Source organism: Salminus brasiliensis, chromosome 3, assembly GCF_030463535.1.
Source record: "Salminus brasiliensis chromosome 3, fSalBra1.hap2, whole genome shotgun sequence".
Classification (NCBI taxonomy): domain Eukaryota; kingdom Metazoa; phylum Chordata; class Actinopteri; order Characiformes; family Bryconidae; genus Salminus; species Salminus brasiliensis.
The window spans coordinates 13,080,259-13,094,997 of record NC_132880.1 but is presented as its reverse complement, the minus strand read 5'-3'; the positions used below and the strand labels follow the sequence as shown (position 1 = coordinate 13,094,997).

General features: G+C 33.6%; 31 non-coding genes across 31 annotated transcripts; all 31 read right to left on the bottom strand.

The window, feature by feature from the left end:
• Positions 1-223: 223 nt before the first annotated feature.
• LOC140552445 (U7 small nuclear RNA) lies at positions 224-278 on the bottom strand. Its single transcript, XR_011979379.1, has one exon. It is a non-coding gene; the product is annotated as a U7 small nuclear RNA (small nuclear RNA).
• A 352-nt stretch (positions 279-630) lies between these two features.
• On the bottom strand, positions 631-685 carry LOC140552628 (U7 small nuclear RNA). The gene has a single exon (XR_011979545.1). It is a non-coding gene; the product is annotated as a U7 small nuclear RNA (small nuclear RNA).
• Positions 686-1,097: 412 nt separating this feature from the next.
• Positions 1,098-1,152, bottom strand: LOC140552529 (U7 small nuclear RNA). Its single transcript, XR_011979457.1, has one exon. It is a non-coding gene; the product is annotated as a U7 small nuclear RNA (small nuclear RNA).
• A 450-nt stretch (positions 1,153-1,602) lies between these two features.
• LOC140552444 (U7 small nuclear RNA) lies at positions 1,603-1,657 on the bottom strand. The gene has a single exon (XR_011979378.1). It is a non-coding gene; the product is annotated as a U7 small nuclear RNA (small nuclear RNA).
• Positions 1,658-2,010: 353 nt separating this feature from the next.
• Positions 2,011-2,065, bottom strand: LOC140552584 (U7 small nuclear RNA). The gene has a single exon (XR_011979505.1). It is a non-coding gene; the product is annotated as a U7 small nuclear RNA (small nuclear RNA).
• Positions 2,066-2,479: 414 nt separating this feature from the next.
• On the bottom strand, positions 2,480-2,534 carry LOC140552507 (U7 small nuclear RNA). The gene has a single exon (XR_011979435.1). It is a non-coding gene; the product is annotated as a U7 small nuclear RNA (small nuclear RNA).
• Positions 2,535-2,984: 450 nt separating this feature from the next.
• LOC140552443 (U7 small nuclear RNA) lies at positions 2,985-3,039 on the bottom strand. Its single transcript, XR_011979377.1, has one exon. It is a non-coding gene; the product is annotated as a U7 small nuclear RNA (small nuclear RNA).
• A 352-nt stretch (positions 3,040-3,391) lies between these two features.
• LOC140552582 (U7 small nuclear RNA) lies at positions 3,392-3,446 on the bottom strand. The gene has a single exon (XR_011979504.1). It is a non-coding gene; the product is annotated as a U7 small nuclear RNA (small nuclear RNA).
• Positions 3,447-3,860: 414 nt separating this feature from the next.
• LOC140552411 (U7 small nuclear RNA) lies at positions 3,861-3,915 on the bottom strand. Its single transcript, XR_011979348.1, has one exon. It is a non-coding gene; the product is annotated as a U7 small nuclear RNA (small nuclear RNA).
• A 458-nt stretch (positions 3,916-4,373) lies between these two features.
• On the bottom strand, positions 4,374-4,428 carry LOC140552463 (U7 small nuclear RNA). Its single transcript, XR_011979396.1, has one exon. It is a non-coding gene; the product is annotated as a U7 small nuclear RNA (small nuclear RNA).
• Positions 4,429-4,780: 352 nt separating this feature from the next.
• Positions 4,781-4,835, bottom strand: LOC140552581 (U7 small nuclear RNA). The gene has a single exon (XR_011979503.1). It is a non-coding gene; the product is annotated as a U7 small nuclear RNA (small nuclear RNA).
• A 414-nt stretch (positions 4,836-5,249) lies between these two features.
• LOC140552410 (U7 small nuclear RNA) lies at positions 5,250-5,304 on the bottom strand. The gene has a single exon (XR_011979347.1). It is a non-coding gene; the product is annotated as a U7 small nuclear RNA (small nuclear RNA).
• Positions 5,305-5,754: 450 nt separating this feature from the next.
• LOC140552442 (U7 small nuclear RNA) lies at positions 5,755-5,809 on the bottom strand. Its single transcript, XR_011979376.1, has one exon. It is a non-coding gene; the product is annotated as a U7 small nuclear RNA (small nuclear RNA).
• Positions 5,810-6,161: 352 nt separating this feature from the next.
• On the bottom strand, positions 6,162-6,216 carry LOC140552627 (U7 small nuclear RNA). The gene has a single exon (XR_011979544.1). It is a non-coding gene; the product is annotated as a U7 small nuclear RNA (small nuclear RNA).
• Positions 6,217-6,628: 412 nt separating this feature from the next.
• On the bottom strand, positions 6,629-6,683 carry LOC140552418 (U7 small nuclear RNA). The gene has a single exon (XR_011979354.1). It is a non-coding gene; the product is annotated as a U7 small nuclear RNA (small nuclear RNA).
• A 450-nt stretch (positions 6,684-7,133) lies between these two features.
• Positions 7,134-7,188, bottom strand: LOC140552441 (U7 small nuclear RNA). The gene has a single exon (XR_011979375.1). It is a non-coding gene; the product is annotated as a U7 small nuclear RNA (small nuclear RNA).
• Positions 7,189-7,540: 352 nt separating this feature from the next.
• Positions 7,541-7,595, bottom strand: LOC140552626 (U7 small nuclear RNA). Its single transcript, XR_011979543.1, has one exon. It is a non-coding gene; the product is annotated as a U7 small nuclear RNA (small nuclear RNA).
• A 412-nt stretch (positions 7,596-8,007) lies between these two features.
• LOC140552528 (U7 small nuclear RNA) lies at positions 8,008-8,062 on the bottom strand. The gene has a single exon (XR_011979456.1). It is a non-coding gene; the product is annotated as a U7 small nuclear RNA (small nuclear RNA).
• Positions 8,063-8,512: 450 nt separating this feature from the next.
• LOC140552439 (U7 small nuclear RNA) lies at positions 8,513-8,567 on the bottom strand. The gene has a single exon (XR_011979374.1). It is a non-coding gene; the product is annotated as a U7 small nuclear RNA (small nuclear RNA).
• A 353-nt stretch (positions 8,568-8,920) lies between these two features.
• On the bottom strand, positions 8,921-8,975 carry LOC140552580 (U7 small nuclear RNA). Its single transcript, XR_011979502.1, has one exon. It is a non-coding gene; the product is annotated as a U7 small nuclear RNA (small nuclear RNA).
• Positions 8,976-9,389: 414 nt separating this feature from the next.
• Positions 9,390-9,444, bottom strand: LOC140552396 (U7 small nuclear RNA). Its single transcript, XR_011979335.1, has one exon. It is a non-coding gene; the product is annotated as a U7 small nuclear RNA (small nuclear RNA).
• A 450-nt stretch (positions 9,445-9,894) lies between these two features.
• LOC140552438 (U7 small nuclear RNA) lies at positions 9,895-9,949 on the bottom strand. Its single transcript, XR_011979373.1, has one exon. It is a non-coding gene; the product is annotated as a U7 small nuclear RNA (small nuclear RNA).
• A 352-nt stretch (positions 9,950-10,301) lies between these two features.
• Positions 10,302-10,356, bottom strand: LOC140552579 (U7 small nuclear RNA). Its single transcript, XR_011979501.1, has one exon. It is a non-coding gene; the product is annotated as a U7 small nuclear RNA (small nuclear RNA).
• Positions 10,357-10,770: 414 nt separating this feature from the next.
• On the bottom strand, positions 10,771-10,825 carry LOC140552377 (U7 small nuclear RNA). Its single transcript, XR_011979319.1, has one exon. It is a non-coding gene; the product is annotated as a U7 small nuclear RNA (small nuclear RNA).
• Positions 10,826-11,275: 450 nt separating this feature from the next.
• Positions 11,276-11,330, bottom strand: LOC140552437 (U7 small nuclear RNA). Its single transcript, XR_011979372.1, has one exon. It is a non-coding gene; the product is annotated as a U7 small nuclear RNA (small nuclear RNA).
• Positions 11,331-12,151: 821 nt separating this feature from the next.
• Positions 12,152-12,206, bottom strand: LOC140552537 (U7 small nuclear RNA). The gene has a single exon (XR_011979463.1). It is a non-coding gene; the product is annotated as a U7 small nuclear RNA (small nuclear RNA).
• A 450-nt stretch (positions 12,207-12,656) lies between these two features.
• On the bottom strand, positions 12,657-12,711 carry LOC140552533 (U7 small nuclear RNA). Its single transcript, XR_011979460.1, has one exon. It is a non-coding gene; the product is annotated as a U7 small nuclear RNA (small nuclear RNA).
• A 352-nt stretch (positions 12,712-13,063) lies between these two features.
• On the bottom strand, positions 13,064-13,118 carry LOC140552578 (U7 small nuclear RNA). The gene has a single exon (XR_011979500.1). It is a non-coding gene; the product is annotated as a U7 small nuclear RNA (small nuclear RNA).
• Positions 13,119-13,531: 413 nt separating this feature from the next.
• LOC140552506 (U7 small nuclear RNA) lies at positions 13,532-13,586 on the bottom strand. Its single transcript, XR_011979434.1, has one exon. It is a non-coding gene; the product is annotated as a U7 small nuclear RNA (small nuclear RNA).
• Positions 13,587-14,036: 450 nt separating this feature from the next.
• On the bottom strand, positions 14,037-14,091 carry LOC140552542 (U7 small nuclear RNA). The gene has a single exon (XR_011979467.1). It is a non-coding gene; the product is annotated as a U7 small nuclear RNA (small nuclear RNA).
• Positions 14,092-14,445: 354 nt separating this feature from the next.
• Positions 14,446-14,500, bottom strand: LOC140552577 (U7 small nuclear RNA). Its single transcript, XR_011979499.1, has one exon. It is a non-coding gene; the product is annotated as a U7 small nuclear RNA (small nuclear RNA).
• Positions 14,501-14,739: the final 239 nt, after the last annotated feature.

Here is a 14,739-nt window from a genome sequence, read left to right as displayed (position 1 = left end):
TGGTTACAGAATGATACAACAATTTTAATTCTGTGAAAGACAGGTACAAATTTAGGTAGAATAAACATGCACTTTCAACTCAAAAAGCACCAAATTACTCAACAGAATTTCTTATACAAAATTGCACTTGCCAAAAATTATGATATGAACAATTACCCTACACTTATGCATGATTAGAATGGCGACAGAAATCAATCAATTGCCTGTTTTTGGAATAACATATGGGAGCCTTCAATATTTGAAGACTTGCTGGACAAATACTAAAAGAGCAAATTTTCCTGAGAATGAAGGTGTCTCAGTGTACTTAGAGTTGTTCTGCAGGACTGTTACATTGATGGTGACCTTATACACCTCACCTAAATGAAGCTGTGGGTGGGCCTCATGCAAATGATGTGCAATTTCTACACAAATTAAGTAGTAGTACAAATTTACATCAACTGTACTACTAATTGACTTCTCTTTGACTAAACTTACAGTACATAACAGACTATACACACAATTATTTTAAAAAAATTCTAATAAACTAATTGGAATTTTCATTCAAATAACCTAGAGCAGTTATCTACTACCTAAATAAAAATAGACCTATTCTAAGGAATAAATCAGTGTTCAGATTTTCAAACCATATATTTTGGCTTTCAATATTTGAAGACCTGATAGACAAATACTAAAAGAGATCATTTTTCTCATGGTGAAGGGATCTCAGTGTAGTATAGGTTGTTTTGCAGCTGTGCGTGGGTAATATCCAAATTATATACAGTTCTATACATTTGCTACACACATTAAGTAGAAGAAGTAGTAGTACAAGTTTAACTTAAGTAAGGACACTTAATGTATTTCAGAAAAGTTGTGAAAATATGTACACTTTAGAAACCCTCTAATGTAAATTTGTGATTATGGAGTTGGACTTTTATTAGCAGTACTGTTGCAGAAGGAAACAAACAGCTAGAGCTCACAAAACAACATATCAAACTTTAGAAAAAAAAACACTGACTGATATAAAATCAAAACAGCATCATGTACAACTACACTCAAGACAAACAAAGGAGAAAGACTGCAATCAATAAATCAGCTAGATCTGTTTTTAAACCACATTTGAGAGCCTTCAATACTTGAAGACCTGCTGGACAAATACCAAAAGAGCAAATTTTCCAGATAACAAAGGGGTCTCAGTGAACTTAGAGTTGTTCTGCAGGACTGTTACATTGATGGTGACCTTATACACCACATGATACTGTGGGCGGGTCATATGCAAATTATATACAGTTGTGTAAAATTGCTACACACATTAAGTAGAAGAAGTAGTAGCACATGTTCCACATCAGTAAAGACCACTAATGTATTTCAAAAATGTTGGAGTGTGACTATTACTTGCAGTATGGTTACAGAATGATACAACAATTTTAATTCTGTGAAAGACAGGTACAAATTTAGGTAGAATAAACATGCACTTCCAACTCAAAAAGCACCAAATTACTCAACAGAATTTCTTATACAAAATTGCACTTGCCAAAAATTATGAAATGAACAATTACCCTACACTTATGCATGATTAGAATGGCGACAGAAATCAATCAGTTGCCTGTTTTTGGAATAACATATGGGAGCCTTCAATATTTGAAGACTTGCTGGACAAATACTAAAAGAGCAAATTTTCCTGAGGATGAAGGTGTCTCAGTGTACTTAGAGTTGTTCTGCAGGACTGTTACATTGATGGTGACCTTATACACCTCACCTAAATGAAGCTGTGGGTGGGCCTCATGCAAATGATGTGCAATTTCTACACAAATTAAGTAGTAGTACAAGTTTACATCAACGGTACTACTAATTGACTTCTCTTTGACTAAACTTACAGTACCTAACAGACTACACACACAATTATTTAAAAAACACTGCTAATAAACTAATTGGAATTTTCATTCAAATAACATAGAGCAGTTATCTACTACCTAAACAAAAATAGACCTATTCTAAGGAATAAATCATTGTTCAGATTTTCAAACCATATATTTTGGCTTTCAATATTTGAAGACCTGATAGACAAATACTAAAAGAGCTCATTTTTCTCATGGTGAAGGGATCTCAGTGTAGTATAGGTTGTTCTGCACGCTGTGCGTGGGTAATATCCAAATTATATACAGTTCTATACATTTGCTACACACATTAAGCAGAAGAAGTAGTAGTACAAGTTTAAATTAAGTAAGGACACTTAATGTATTTCAGAAAAGTTGTGAAAATATGTACACTTTAGAAACCCTCTAATGTAAATTTGTGATGATGGAGTTGGACTTTTATTAGCAGTACTGTTGCAGGAGGAAACAAACAGCTAGAGCTCACAAAACAACATATCAAACTTTAGAAAAAAAAACACTGACTGATATAAAATCAAAACAGCATCATGTACAACTACACTCAAGACAAACAAAGGAGAGAGACTGCAATCAATAAATCAGCTAAATCTGTTTTTTGCACCACATTTGAGGACCTTCAATACTTGAAGACCTGCTGGACAAATACTAAAAGAGCAAATTTTCCAGATAACAAAGGGGTCTCAGTGTACTTAGAGTTGTTCTGCAGGACTGTTACATTGATGGTGACCTTATACACCACATGATACTGTGGGCGGGTCATATGCAAATTATATACAGTTGTGTAAAATTGCTACACACATTAAGTAGAAGAAGTAGTAGCACATGTTCCACATCAGTAAAGACCACTAATGTATTTCAAAAATGTTGGAGTGTGACTATCACTTGCAGTATGGTTACAGAATGATACAACAATTTTAATTCTGTGAAAGACAGGTACAAATTTAGGTAGAATAAACATGCACTTCCAACTCAAAAAGCACCAAATTACTCAACAGAATTTCTTATACAAAATAGCCCTTGTACAAAATTATGATATGAACAATTACCCTACACTTATGCATGATTAGAATGGTGACAGAAATCAATCAGTTGCCTGTTTTTGGAATAACATATGGGAGCCTTCAATATTTGAAGACTTGCTGGACAAATACTAAAAGAGCAAATTTTCCTGAGGATGAAGGTGTCTCAGTGTACTTAGAGTTGTTCTGCAGGACTGTTACATTGATGGTGACCTTATACACCTCACCTAAATGAAGCTGTGGGTGGGCCTCATGCAAATGATGTGCAATTTCTACACAAATTAAGTAGTAGTACAAGTTTACATCAACTGTACTACTAATTGACTTCTCTTTGACTAAACTTACAGTACACAACAGACTACACACACAATTATTTAAAAAAACTGATAATAAACTAATTGGAACTTTCATTTAAATAACCTAGAGCAGTTATCTACTACCTAAACAAAAATAGACCTATTCTAAGGAATAAATCAGTGTTCAGATTTTCAAACCATATATTTTGGCTTTCAATATTTGAAGACCTGATAGACAAATACTAAAAGAGCTCATTTTTCTCATGGTGAAGGGATCTCAGTGTAGTATAGGTTGTTCTGCACGCTGTGCGTGGGTAATATCCAAATTATATACAGTTCTATACATTTGCTACACACATTAAGTAGAAGAAGTAGTAGTACAAGTTTAAATTAGGTAAAGACACTTAATGTATTTCAGAAAAGTTGTGAAAATATGTACACTTTAGAAACCCTCTAATGTAAATTTGTGATGATGGAGTTGGACTTTTATTAGCAGTACTGTTGCAGAAGGAAACAAACAGCTAGAGCACACAAAACAACATATCAAACTTTAGAAAAAAAAAAACTGACTGATATAAAATCAAAACAGCATCATGTACAACTACGCTCAAGACAAACAAATGAGAAAGACTGCAATCAATAAATCAGCTAAATCTGTTTTTTGAACCACATTTGAAGGCCTTCAATACTTGAAGACCTGCTGGACAAATACTAAAAGAGCAAATTTTCCAGATAACAAAGGGGTCTCAGTGTACTTAGAGTTGTTCTGCAGGACTGTTACATTGATGGTGACCTTATACACCTCACCTAAATGAAGCTGTGGGTGGGCCTTATGCAAATGATGTGCAATTTCTACACAAATTAAGTAGTAGTACAAGTTTACATCAACTGTACTACTTATTGACTTCTCTCTGACTAAACTTACAGTACATTACAGACTACACACAGACTATTACTTGCAGTATGGTTACAGAATGATACAAAAATTTTAATTCTGTGAAAGACAGGTACAAATTTAGGTAGAATAAACATGCACTTTCAACTCAAAAAGCACCAAATTACTCAAATGAATATCTTATACAAAATTGCACTTGCCAAAAATTATGATATGAACAATTACCCTACACTTATGCATGATTAGAATGGCGACAGAAATCAATCAGTTGCCTGGTTTTGGAACAACATATGGGAGCCTTCAACATTTGAAGACTTGCTGGACAAATACTAAAAGAGCAAATTTTCCTGAGGATGAAGGTGTCTCAGTGTACTTAGAGTTGTTCTGCAGGACTGTTACATTGATGGTGACCTTATACACCTCACCTAAATGAAGCTGTGGGTGGGCCTCATGCAAATGATGTGCAATTTCTACACAAATTAAGTAGTAGTACAAGTTTACATCAACGGTACTACTAATTGACTTCTCTTTGACTAAACTTACAGTACCTAACAGACTACACACACAATTATTTAAAAAAACTGCTAATAAACTAATTGGAATTTTAATTCAAATAACCTAGAGCAGTTATCTACTACCTAAACAAAAATAGACCTATTCTAAGGAATAAATCAGTGTTCAGATTTTCAAACCATATATTTTGGCTTTCAATATTTGAAGACCTGATAGACAAATACTAAAAGAGCTCATTTTTCTGATGGTAAAGGGATCTCAGTGTAGTATAGGTTGTTCTGCACGCTGTGCGTGGGTAATATCCAAATTATATACAGTTCTATACATTTGCTACACACATTAAGTAGAAGAAGTAGTAGTACAAGTTTAAATTAGGTAAGGACACTTAATGTATTTCAGAAAAGTTGTGAAAATATGTACACTTTAGAAACCCTCTAATATAAATTTGTGATGATGGAGTTGGACTTTTATTAGCAGTACTGTTGCAGGAGAAAAAAAACAGCTAGAGCTCACAAAACAACATATCAAACTTAAAAAAAAAAAACACTGACTGATATAAAATCAAAACAGCATAATGTAAAACTGCACTCAAGACAAACAAAGGAAAGAGACTGCAATCAATAAATCAGCTAAATCTGTTTTTTGAACCACATTTGAAGGCCTTCAATACTTGAAGACCTGCTGGACAAATACTAAAAGAGCAAATTTTCCAGATAACAAAGGGGTCTCAGTGTACTTAGAGTTGTTCTGCAGGACTGTTACATTGATGGTGACCTTATACACCACATGATACTGTGGGCGGGCCATATGCAAATTATATACAGTTGTGTAAAATTGCTACACACATTAAGTAGAAGAAGTAGTAGCACATGTTCCACATCAGTAAAGACCACTAATGTATTTCAAAAATGTTGGAGTGTGACTATTACTTGCAGTATGGTTACAGAATGATACAACAATTTTAATTCTGTGAAAGACAGGTACAAATTTAGGTAGAATAAACATGCACTTTCAACTCAAAAAGCAACAAATTACTCAACAGAATTTCTTATACAAAATTGCACTTGCCAAAAATTATGATATGAACAATTACCCTACACTTATGCATGATTAGAATGGCGACAGAAATCAATCAGTTGCCTGTTTTTGGAATAACATATGGGAGCCTTCAATATTTGAAGACTTGCTGGACAAATACTAAAAGAGCAAATTTTCCTGAGAATGAAGGTGTCTCAGTGTACTTAGAGTTGTTCTGCAGGACTGTTACATTGATGGTGACCTTATACACCTCACCTAAATGAAGCTGTGGGTGGGCCTCATGCAAATGATGTGCAATTTCTACACAAATTAAGTAGTAGTACAAATTTACATCAACTGTACTACTAATTGACTTCTCTTTGACTAAACTTACAGTACATAACAGACTATACACACAATTATTTTAAAAAAATGCTAATAAAGTAATTGGAATTTTCATTCAAATAACCTAGAGCAGTTATCTACTACCTAAATAAAAATAGACCTATTCTAAGGAATAAATCAGTGTTCAGATTTTCAAACCATATATTTTGGCTTTCAATATTTGAAGACCTGATAGACAAATACTAAAAGAGATCATTTTTCTCATGGTGAAGGGATCTCAGTGTAGTATAGGTTGTTTTGCAGCTGTGCGTGGGTAATATCCAAATTATATACAGTTCTATACATTTGTTACACACATTAAGTAGAAGAAGTAGTAGTACAAGTTTAACTTAAGTAAGGACACTTAATGTATTTCAGAAAAGTTGTGAAAATATGTACACTTTAGAAACCCTCTAATGTAAATTTGTGATTATGGAGTTGGACTTTTATTAGCAGTACTGTTGCAGAAGGAAACAAACAGCTAGAGCTCACAAAACAACATATCAAACTTTAGAAAAAAAAACACTGACTGATATAAAATCAAAACAGCATCATGTACAACTACACTCAAGACAAACAAAGGAGAAAGACTGCAATCAATAAATCAGCTAGATCTGTTTTTAAACCACATTTGAGGGCCTTCAATACTTGAAGACCTGCTGGACAAATACCAAAAGAGCAAATTTTCCAGATAACAAAGGGGTCTCAGTGAACTTAGAGTTGTTCTGCAGTACTGTTACATTGATGGTGACCTTATACACCACATGATACTGTGGGCGGGTCATATGCAAATTATATACAGTTGTGTAAAATTGCTACACACATTAAGTAGAAGAAGTAGTAGCACATGTTCCACATCAGTAAAGACCACTAATGTATTTCAAAAATGTTGGAGTGTGACTATTACTTGCAGTATGGTTACAGAATGATACAACAATTTTAATTCTGTGAAAGACAGGTACAAATTTAGGTAGAATAAACATGCACTTTCAACTCAAAAAGCACCAAATTACTCAACAGAATTTCTTATACAAAATTGCACTTGCCAAAAATTATGATATGAACAATTACCCTACACTTATGCATGATTAGAATGGCGACAGAAATCAATCAGTTGCCTGTTTTTGGAATAACATATGGGAGCCTTCAATATTTGAAGACTTGCTGGACAAATACTAAAAGAGCAAATTTTCCTGAGAATGAAGGTGTCTCAGTGTACTTAGAGTTGTTCTGCAGGACTGTTACATTGATGGTGACCTTATACACCTCACCTAAATGAAGCTGTGGGTGGGCCTCATGCAAATGATGTGCAATTTCTACACAAATTAAGTAGTAGTACAAATTTACATCAACTGTACTACTAATTGACTTCTCTTTGACTAAACTTACAGTACATAACAGACTATACACACAATTATTTTAAAAAAATGCTAATAAACTAATTGGAATTTTCATTCAAATAACCTAGAGCAGTTATCTACTACCTAAATAAAAATAGACCTATTCTAAGGAATAAATCAGTGTTCAGATTTTCAAACCATATATTTTGGCTTTCAATATTTGAAGACCTGATAGACAAATACTAAAAGAGATCATTTTTCTCATGGTGAAGGGATCTCAGTGTAGTATAGGTTGTTTTGCAGCTGTGCGTGGGTAATATCCAAATTATATACAGTTCTATACATTTGCTACACACATTAAGTAGAAGAAGTAGTAGTACAAGTTTAACTTAAGTAAGGACACTTAATGTATTTCAGAAAAGTTGTGAAAATATGTACACTTTAGAAACCCTCTAATGTAAATTTGTGATTATGGAGTTGGACTTTTATTAGCAGTACTGTTGCAGAAGGAAACAAACAGCTAGAGCTCACAAAACAACATATCAAACTTTAGAAAAAAAAACACTGACTGATATAAAATCAAAACAGCATCATGTACAACTACACTCAAGACAAACAAAGGAGAAAGACTGCAATCAATAAATCAGCTAGATCTGTTTTTAAACCACATTTGAGAGCCTTCAATACTTGAAGACCTGCTGGACAAATACCAAAAGAGCAAATTTTCCAGATAACAAAGGGGTCTCAGTGAACTTAGAGTTGTTCTGCAGGACTGTTACATTGATGGTGACCTTATACACCACATGATACTGTGGGCGGGTCATATGCAAATTATATACAGTTGTGTAAAATTGCTACACACATTAAGTAGAAGAAGTAGTAGCACATGTTCCACATCAGTAAAGACCACTAATGTATTTCAAAAATGTTGGAGTGTGACTATTACTTGCAGTATGGTTACAGAATGATACAACAATTTTAATTCTGTGAAAGACAGGTACAAATTTAGGTAGAATAAACATGCACTTCCAACTCAAAAAGCACCAAATTACTCAACAGAATTTCTTATACAAAATTGCACTTGCCAAAAATTATGAAATGAACAATTACCCTACACTTATGCATGATTAGAATGGCGACAGAAATCAATCAGTTGCCTGTTTTTGGAATAACATATGGGAGCCTTCAATATTTGAAGACTTGCTGGACAAATACTAAAAGAGCAAATTTTCCTGAGGATGAAGGTGTCTCAGTGTACTTAGAGTTGTTCTGCAGGACTGTTACATTGATGGTGACCTTATACACCTCACCTAAATGAAGCTGTGGGTGGGCCTCATGCAAATGATGTGCAATTTCTACACAAATTAAGTAGTAGTACAAGTTTACATCAACGGTACTACTAATTGACTTCTCTTTGACTAAACTTACAGTACCTAACAGACTACACACACAATTATTTAAAAAAAACTGCTAATAAACTAATTGGAATTTTCATTCAAATAACATAGAGCAGTTATCTACTACCTAAACAAAAATAGACCTATTCTAAGGAATAAATCATTGTTCAGATTTTCAAACCATATATTTTGGCTTTCAATATTTGAAGACCTGATAGACAAATACTAAAAGAGCTCATTTTTCTCATGGTGAAGGGATCTCAGTGTAGTATAGGTTGTTCTGCACGCTGTGCGTGGGTAATATCCAAATTATATACAGTTCTATACATTTGCTACACACATTAAGCAGAAGAAGTAGTAGTACAAGTTTAAATTAAGTAAGGACACTTAATGTATTTCAGAAAAGTTGTGAAAATATGTACACTTTAGAAACCCTCTAATGTAAATTTGTGATGATGGAGTTGGACTTTTATTAGCAGTACTGTTGCAGGAGGAAACAAACAGCTAGAGCTCACAAAACAACATATCAAACTTTAGAAAAAAAAACACTGACTGATATAAAATCAAAACAGCATCATGTACAACTACACTCAAGACAAACAAAGGAGAGAGACTGCAATCAATAAATCAGCTAAATCTGTTTTTTGCACCACATTTGAGGGTCTTCAATACTTGAAGACCTGCTGGACAAATACTAAAAGAGCAAATTTTCCAGATAACAAAGGGGTCTCAGTGTACTTAGAGTTGTTCCGCAGGACTGTTACATTGATGGTGACCTTATACACCACATGATACTGTGGGCGGGTCATATGCAAATTATATACAGTTGTGTAAAATTGCTACACACATTAAGTAGAAGAAGTAGTAGCACATGTTCCACATCAGTAAAGACCACTAATGTATTTCAAAAATGTTGGAGTGTGACTATTACTTGCAGTATGGTTACAGAATGATACAACAATTTTAATTCTGTGAAAGACAGGTACAAATTTAGGTAGAATAAACATGCACTTCCAACTCAAAAAGCACCAAATTACTCAACAGAATTTCTTATACAAAATTGCACTTGCCAAAAATTATGATATGAACAATTACCCTACACTTATGCATGATTAGAATGGCGACAGAAATCAATCAGTTGCCTGTTTTTGGAATAACATATGGGAGCCTTCAATATTTGAAGACTTGCTGGACAAATACTAAAAGAGCAAATTTTCCTGAGGATGAAGGTGTCTCAGTGTACTTAGAGTTGTTCTGCAGGACTGTTACATTGATGGTGACCTTATACACCTCACCTAAATGAAGCTGTGGGTGGGCCTCATGCAAATGATGTGCAATTTCTACACAAATTAAGTAGTAGTACAAGTTTACATCAACGGTACTACTAATTGACTTCTCTTTGACTAAACTTACAGTACCTAACAGACTACACACACAATTATTTAAAAAAACTGCTAATAAACTAATTGGAATTTTCATTCAAATAACATAGAGCAGTTATCTACTACCTAAACAAAAATAGACATATTCTAAGGAATAAATCATTGTTCAGATTTTCAAACCATATATTTTGGCTTTCAATATTTGAAGACCTGATAGACAAATACTAAAAGAGCTCATTTTTCTCATGGTAAAGGGATCTCAGTGTAGTATAGGTTGTTCTGCACGCTGTGCGTGGGTAATATCCAAATTATATACAGTTCTATACATTTGCTACACACATTAAGTAGAAGAAGTAGTAGTACAAGTTTAAATTAAGTAAGGACACTTAATGTATTTCAGAAAAGTTGTGAAAATATGTACACTTTAGAAACCCTCTAATGTAAATTTGTGATGATGGAGTTGGACTTTTATTAGCAGTACTGTTGCAGGAGGAAACAAACAGCTAGAGCTCACAAAACAACATATCAAACTTTAGAAAAAAAAACACTGACTGATATAAAATCAAAACAGCATCATGTACAACTACACTCAAGACAAACAAAGGAGAGAGACTGCAATCAATAAATCAGCTAAATCTGTTTTTTGCACCACATTTGAGGGCCTTCAATATTTGAAGACCTGCTGGACAAATACTAAAAGAGCAAATTTTCCAGATAACAAAGGGGTCTCAGTGTACTTAGAGTTGTTCTGCAGGACTGTTACATTGATGGTGACCTTATACACCACATGATACTGTGGGCGGGTCATATGCAAATTATATACAGTTGTGTAAAATTGCTACACACATTAAGTAGAAGAAGTAGTAGCACATGTTCCACATCAGTAAAGACCACTAATGTATTTCAAAAATGTTGGAGTGTGACTATTACTTGCAGTATGGTTACAGAATGATACAACAATTTTAATTCTGTGAAAGACAGGTACAAATTTAGGTAGAATAAACATGCACTTTCACCTCAAAAAGCACCAAATTACTCAACAGAATTTCTTATACAAAATTGCACTTGCCAAAAATTATGATATGAACAATTACCCTACACTTATGCATGATTAGAATGGCTACAGAAATCAATCAGTTGCCTGTTTTTGGAATAACATATGGGAGCCTTCAATATTTGAAGACTTGCTGGACAAATACTAAAAGAGCAAATTTTCCTGAGGATGAAGGTGTCTCAGTGTACTTAGAGTTGTTCTGCAGGACTGTTACATTGATGGTGACCTTATACACCTCACCTAAATGAAGCTGTGGGTGGGCCTCATGCAAATGATGTGCAATTTCTACACAAATTAAGTAGTAGTACAAATTTACATCAACTGTACTACTAATTGACTTCTCTTTGACTAAACTTACAGTACATAACAGACTATACACACAATTATTTAAAAAAAAATGCTAATAAACTAATTGGAATTTTCATTCAAATAACCTAGAGCAGTTATCTACTACCTAAATAAAAATAGACCTATTCTAAGGAATAAATCAGTGTTCAGATTTTCAAACCATATATTTTGGCTTTAAATATTTGAAGACCTGATAGACAAATACTAAAAGAGCTCATTTTTCTCATGGTGAAGGGATCTCAGTGTAGTATAGGTTGTTCTGCAGCTGTGCGTGGGTAATATCCAAATTATATACAGTTCTATACATTTGCTACACACATTAAGTAGAAGAAGTAGTAGAACAAGTTTAAATTAAGTAAAGACACTTAATGTATTTCAGAAAAGTTGTGAAAATATGTACACTTTAGAAACCCTCTAATGTAAATTTGTGATGATGGAGTTGGACTTTTATTAGCAGTACTGTTGCAGAAGGAAACAAACAGCTAGAGCTCACAAAACAACATATCAAACTTTAGAAAAAAAAACACTGACTGATATAAAATCAAAACAGCATCATGTACAACTACACTCAAGACAAACAAAGGAGAAAGACTGCAATCAATAAATCAGCTAAATCTGTTTTTTGAACCACATTTGAGGGCTTTTAATACTTGAAGACCTGCTGGACAAATACTAAAAGAGCAAATTTTCCAGATAACAAAGGGGTCTCAGTGTACTTAGAGTTGTTCTGCAGGACTGTTACATTGATGGTGACCTTATACACCACATGATACTGTGGGCGGGTCATATGCAAATTATATACAGTTGTGTAAAATTGCTACACACATTAAGTAGAAGAAGTAGTAGCACATGTTCCACATCAGTAAAGACCACTAATGTATTTCAAAAATGTTGGAGTGTGACTATCACTTGCAGTATGGTTACAGAATGATACAAAAATTTTAATTCTGTGAAAGACAGGTACAAATTTAGGTAGAATAAACATGCACTTCCAACTCAAAAAGCACCAAATTGCTCAACAGAATTTCTTATACAAAATAGCCCTTGTACAAAATTATGATATGAACAATTACCCTACACTTATGCATGATGAGAATGGCGACAGAAATCAATCAGTTGCCTGTTTTTGGAATAACATATGGGAGCTTTCAATATTTGAAGACTTGCTGGACAAATACTAAAAGAGCAAATTTTCCTGAGAATGAAGGTGTCTCAGTGTACTTAGAGTTGTTCTGCAGGACTGTTACATTGATGGTGACCTTATACACCTCACCTAAATGAAGCTGTGGGTGGGCCTCATGCAAATGATGTGCAATTTCTACACAAATTAAGTAGTAGTACAAGTTTACATCAACTGTACTACTAATTGACTTCTCTTTGACTAAACTTACAGTACATAACAGACTATACACACAATTATTTAAAAAAAATGCTAATAAACTAATTGGAATTTTCATTCAAATAACCTAGAGCAGTTATCTACTACCTAAACAAAAATAGACCTATTCTAAGGAATTAATCAGTGTTCAGATTTTCAAACCATATATTTTGGCTTTCAATATTTGAAGACCTGATAGACAAATACTAAAAGAGCTCATTTTTCTCATGGTGAAGGGATCTCAGTGTAGTATAGGTTGTTCTGCAGCTGTGCGTGGGTAATATCCAAATTATATAAAGTTCTATACATTTGCTACACACATTAAGTAGAAGAAGTAGTAGTACATGTTTAAATTAAGTAAAGAAACTTAATGTATTTCAGAAAAGTTGTGAAAATATGTACACTTTAGAAACCCTCTAATGTAAATTTGTGATGATGGAGTTGGACTTTTATTAGCAGTACTGTTGCAGAAGGAAACAAACAGCTAGAGCTCACAAAACAACATATCAAACTTTAAAAAAAAAAACACTGAATGATATAAAATCAAAACAGCATCATGTACAACTACACTCAAGACAAACAAAGGAGAAAGACTGCAATCAATAAATCAGCTAAATCTGTTTTTTGAACCACATTTGAGGACCTTCAATACTTGAAGACCTGCTGGACAAATACTAAAAGAGCAAATTTTCCAGATAACAAAGGGGTCTCAGTGTACTTAGAGTTGTTCTGCAGGACTGTTACATTGATGGTGACCTTATACACCACATGATACTGTGGGCGGGTCATATGCAAATTATATACAGTTGTGTAAAATTGCTACACACATTAAGTAGAAGAAGTAGTAGCACATGTTCCACATCAGTAAAGACCACTAATGTATTTCAAAAATGTTGGAGTGTGACTATCACTTGCAGTATGGTTACAGAATGATACAACAATTTTAATTCTGTGAAAGACAGGTACAAATATAGGTAGAATAAACATGCACTTCCAACTAAAAAAGCATCAAATTACTCAACAGAATTTCTTATACAAAATAGCCCTTGTACAAAATTATGATATGAACAATTACCCTACACTTATGCATGATTAGAATGGCGACAGAAATCAATCAGTTGCCTGTTTTTGGAATAACATATGGGAGCCTTCAATATTTGAAGACTTGATGGACAAATACTAAAAGAGCAAATTTTCCTGAGGATGAAGGTGTCTCAGTGTACTTAGAGTTGTTCTGCAGGACTGTTACATTGATGGTGACCTTATACACCTCACCTAAATGAAGCTGTGGGTGGGCCTCATGCAAATGATGTGCAATTTCTACACAAATTAAGTAGTACTACAAGTTTACATCAACTGTACTACTAATTGACTTCTCTTTGACTAAACTTACAGTACATAACAGACTATACACACAATTATTTAAAAAAAAAATGCTAATAAACTAATTGGAATTTTCTTTCAAATAACCTAGAGCAGTTATCTACTACCTAAACAAAAATAGACCTATTCTAAGGAATAAATCAGTGTTCAGATTTTCAAACCATATATTTTGGCTTTCAATATTTGAAGACCTGATAGACAAATACTAAAAGAGCTCATTTTTCTCATGGTGAAGGGATCTCAGTGTAGTATAGGTTGTTCTGCACGCTGTGCGTGGGTAATATCCAAATTATATACAGTTCTATACATTTGCTACACACATTAAGTATAAGTAGTAGAACAAGTTTAAATTAAGTAAAGACACTTAATGTATTTCAGAAAAGTTGTGAAAATATGTACACTTTAGAAACCCTCTAATGTAAATTTGTGATGATGGAGTTGGACTTTTATTAGCAGTACTGT